Source organism: Cupressus sempervirens, chromosome 3 (assembly GCF_028749045.1).
Source record: "Cupressus sempervirens isolate cs-2001-9-10 chromosome 3, ASM2874904v1, whole genome shotgun sequence".
Taxonomy (NCBI): domain Eukaryota; kingdom Viridiplantae; phylum Streptophyta; class Pinopsida; order Cupressales; family Cupressaceae; genus Cupressus; species Cupressus sempervirens.
In genome coordinates, this window is record NC_143120.1 from 699,346,929 (window position 1) to 699,352,479 (window position 5,551).

Sequence of the window (5,551 nt, forward strand, 5' to 3'; positions counted from 1 at the left end):
TCTTTTCAAAGATTTGGTTGTGCTTGGGTACCCCATCAGGCTTTGTTGTGGGGACCCAAATTTAGTTTCATTAGTAGTTTCTAGGTTCTTAGCTACTTCCTAGGTTTATCTTAAGGGGGGTGTTAGATTAATAAAGTTTTTTTCTTATTAATTAAATCATATTGATTTAATTACTAAGTCACTTATTATCTCTAGTTTCTTAAGCTGAACTTTGGAAATATAATAATTAATTCTTTTATTAATTATTATCATGCAACCTAGGTTAGCTACATATTAGGGTTTTGATCTCCTTCTATAAGTATTTATCTCTTTGTAATTTATCCATTCACTTTTGGTAATAGCAATCTCCTTTTTTCTCATCAAGAATGTCTCATCTATGGATTTGAAAATTCTAGCCTTTGTAGCTTTTGCTTCTCTCTTTCTATGACAGGTATTTGCATGTAGGTGATTCTTGAGAGCTATGGGGTTAATCTTTCATCAACTTTAACACTATATATCAATACAATTCTGATTATTTCTATTAATTGCTCAAGTTAAAATTATGATTTGTAACTAATTAGATCGTGTCTTGAGGCAAAAAAATTAGGACATGTGTCTTAAGGGGATGAAATTAGGACATGTCTTAATGGGATGAATCATATTTATTCTTTCATTTAACTACTCAAGTGCAATTTTGTTTTTTGTATCTAATTATTAAAATTAGCATATGTTACTAATTAAGATGTGTATTAAGGGAATGAAAATAGAACATTTTTCTTAAGAGGACAAAATTAGGACTCGTCTTAAGGGGATGAGCTATATATTTACTCTTTCATTTAACTACTCAATTTCAAATTGTGTTTTGTATCTAATTATTTAAATTAGCATATGTAACTAATTAAAACATGTGTATTAAGGGGAAGAAATTAGAACACTTGTCTTAATAGGGTGAATTTAGGACATGTCTTAAGGGTATGAGCTATGTATTTACTCTTTCATTGAACTACTCAAGTTCATATTATGTTTTCTATCTAGTTAATCAAATTAGGATATGTAACTAATTATGAAATGTGTATTAAGGGGAAGAAATTAGAGCATTTTTCTTTAGGGGAAAAAATTATAGGATTTGTCTAAAGGGGATGAACTATATATTTACTCTTTTATTTAACTACTCAAGTTCAAAGTTTTTTTTGTAACTAATTATTCATATTATCATATGTAACTAATTATTACATGTGTATCAAGGGGAGAAATTAGAACATTTTTCTGAAGGAGATGAAATTCTAGGAGATATCTTAAGGGGATTAACTAAATATTTACTTTTTTCGATTAACTACTCAAGTTCAAATTGTGCTTTGTATCTAATTATCTAAATTAGCATATGTAACTAATTAGGATGTGTATTAAGGGGAATAAATTAAAACATTTGTCTTAAGGGGATGATATTAGGATGTGTCTTAAGGGGACTATATATTTACTCTTTCATTTAACTACTCAAGTTCAAATTGTGTTTTGTATCTAACTATTCAAATAAGGATATGTAACTAATCAGGTCATGTGTCTTAAGGGGAAGAATTTAGGATATGTGACTAATTATTCAAATTGGGATATGCAAATTAGGATATATGTAACTAATTATTCAAATTGGCATGTAAACTTGGATATATTCAAATTATTCAATAGTGTTGGAATATCTTATTGGAAAGAATGCTTTTGAGAAGGGGGGGGGGGTGGTGAATCATAAGTACTAGCTTATGACCTGTTTTAAATCCTTAATAACATATCTTTAAAATGAACATGCATGCATATAAACATTAAGCAATCATGAGAAACAAATATGCATCACCACATAACACTTGAGATTTTGGTAACCTAGAAACCCTCCAAGAATAAGAAGGTAAAACTGGGGTGGGGATGATACCCACAAAAATTACTGCAGCAATAATGTTTAACCACTTCTGATGGTTTGCCCTGTTAAAGGCCTACCTTGTTAAAGGCTTTACACTGTATCAATAGTGACCTGGTTAGAGGATTTACAAACACTTTACATGAAGTGCTACCTTGTTAAAGGATTTAATCACCTGTTTAAAGGATCTACAAAATAGCTGTTAAGCTAACCTATCATGATAGGATTTCCTTTCTAATACAATGACTAAAGAGTATTAGATATAATAAACCTGATAGCTTACAATCCTTGATTTCTGAATACAGGCACTTGATTTTCTTTCTTCTGATCTTAATCCTCTGAGATTTGATATTCATTTGTATCCTCTACTTTTGTTCTGATTAACTGAATATTCTTCTGTTGATCTCTTCCTCTAAGTCTTTTTATACTTCACTCTGAAAATAGTTTTCTTTCCACACCTTCGTTCCTCACCATACAATGAGACTTAGTCTTCCTTATAAAGACATTTGAAGACTTAGGGTTAGATGTGGATCTATGATCCATATTGAATCTTTGTTTCTGCTTATTCCTTATACTTCTATCATTGGCTGCATGCCTTCTCCATTTTTTCTTATTGGATGCATGTAGATTGCATAGAAAATTTAAATGATTTGATCTTATCACTTAAATCCTTTGAGATTCATCATCTGTCAGCCATGAAAATGGTTTACATCTAAGTTTGTGAGGTTACAAACTCATATGTTGATTCTGAGTTACTCGACACTTACTGCTTCCTGATGCTTGGCACCTTTTGTAACTCAGCTCCTATATCATTCCTATCTTGCTTGGCATTGTTTATGACTCGACAACTGAATATTGCTTGGCACTTGGATCATACACGGCACCTGTAGTCACTCGGTGCTTGATCTTCACTTGGTACTTTAAGGCTGCTCGGCACCTGAAGATCACTCTGCACCTGATGGCTTTCCTGACTCGGCACAACCTGTAACTTGGCATACATAGTGTACTCGGCTTTAATGTAGAAAGTGGTTAAGTGTGTTGGCACTCAAGTGGTTAACTTCAGGCAAAGGCTATCTCCAACATTGCCTCATTATGTTCTTTCTTCCTTTTCAGATCATCAACAGTTAGGGCTCTAGAAAGGTTGACATGCTCAATGGTGATGGTATATTTTGCATGGTCTCTAAGACATCCTAGGTGTAGCTTCATTAGAATTTTCCATGTAGGGAAGTTCTCCATATTGATCTTGGGTACCTCTCTTTTTGACATCTTGATCTTTTGCTTCTACACTAGTAAATTTGAGACCATTTTTTGACCATTATTGGTCAAAATTTTGACCCAATTTTTGACCAAACTTTGACCAAATTCGACCAACCCATTGCTCAAATTTTTTTGGTCAAAATTTTGACCAATACGTTGGTCGAAAAACCTCCATAGCAATGGTGCAAGTTTTGCTAGGAATTGGTTGAAATTTTGACCAATGAAGGTAGAAATTTCGACCAATGAAGGAAGAAATTTTTGATCAATAAAGGTAGAAATTTTGACTAATGAAGGTAAAAATTTTGACCAATGAAGGAAGAAAATTTCGACCAATAAAGGTAGAAATTTCGACCAATAAAGGTAGAAATTTTGACCAATAAAGGTAGAAAATTTTGACCAATAAAGGTAGAAATTTTGACCAATGAAGGTCAAAAATTTTGACCAATGAAGGTAGAAATTTTGACCAATGAAGGTTGAAATTTCTACCAACACCTAGGTGTAATTTTTTTTTCAGGCATTCTATAAAATAGCTCACATGCTTTGCATATGATATGACATTTTACATGCATCCTGCACTCTCTCATCCAACTGATGATGGATTACAGAGAGTGATCTGAAATCATGATGCTAAAAAACACACAATCAAATCCAAAATGAACTTGCATTACAAATGGATTGTGGAAATCTGATATTGTTGATTTTGCATGCATGTCTACCAGGACAAACACAAGTAGACATGCATGCAAAATCAACAATATCAGATTTCCACAATCCATTTGTAATGCAAGTTCGTTTTGGATTTGATTGTGTGTTTTTTAGCATCATGGTTTTAGATCACTCTCTGTAATCCATCATCAGCCGGATGAGAGAGTGTAGGATGCATGCAAATTAGGATGAAAAACATTAGTAAGTGACATTGATTGCGAGCACACCAAATATATTGTTGATGGGAATGGCAATGAAACTAAAATTTGTATTTGTGCCAAGTACAATTAATTATGTTATGTATCACCACATGGGTACCATATGCAAAAGTAACATTGAAAGTCATCATAGAATACTACCTTTGATCAGTCTCTGAAATAGATGACATCTTTTCCCAATGTTGATTCTCAAGTTCAATGCAAGGCCAGTGATTCAATGCTCTTCTATCCATTTGACACTTCAAACCAAAGATATGCAACTGTTCCTTAACTGTTCCTTGGGTAATCATGAAAAGAGAAATATTGATTGGAAGAAATAAGAGAAAAGGAAAATACCATCAATAATAAAAAAGAACTAACCAAAAAAACACCTATCATATCACAAGCTTTCTATCACAGACTCAAAAATCATAACAAACGAAGGGCAAAGTCCAACTTTACAGGTAGACAAGAGATGCACATAACTAAAGACGAGGATTGAGAAATATGCTAAAACTCTATATCACAAATAGTATTTTAATTGCTACAAGTGATTATAAATCAAATGATGCATTTGTGAAGTGAAATCGAGAATTGTTTAGTCATATTTTGGTTCTCAAAAATTATAATCTGACCTGGGTGGTGTTATGGTAGGCAAGCTTTCTAATATTTACCTTGTCGAAGAAAATTAATAAGAGTTTCTATTACAGACTTTGGTATTTAAATAAATCTAGAAGTGCACTACATCCATTTACAAGTGGCTTAGCTATAAATATATTGTGTGGCATTGTCTATATTGAGAAAACCACAACAATCAAAGTACACTAGCAAACCATAAATAAATCAAAAAATTAAGTATTTATATCACAAATAAATTGTTTGGAGAATAGATCATAAATAATTCTGGAAATAGGAGAGAGACATTACAATTTATAAGAATTACTAGTCAAGACTTTATCATTGAAAAAATTTATCTATTACTCAGAGAAGTATTTAACAGTAAAACACTACAAAAGACTAGACACATTTCAATAACTTCACCTGTATAACTACAACTCCCCTAGATAGTTTACCAATCCTTTCATTTAATTTTTCTTTCTCGTAATCTTATTCAGAAACTTGGAAATAAAGAAAATATTCAATTTTCAAATACATTTTACAAGCTAGGTTGACAATAGCACAATTCTCTAATGAGTTATTGTTTGCCAATATATTGATATGATCAAAAAAAGATAGAATGTTAACCATGATGAGGTACTAGGTGTAGACAAAGGAGAAATAACATAAAGAATAAAACTAAAGTGCTCTAATTACAAAGCATAAGACCGATAGTCCATGTTAAGGCCCGAAGAATACACACAAAGAGACAAGAAGGCATACCTCAATCATGCTCCTAATTTGATTAACTCTTCTCTCAATAGCCTCCTAAGTCATTCCATCACTAACTATTGTTGTTGAATCTTTTGTTAGCACTATCTTGGCAATAGTTCCCAAAACCTCATTCCCA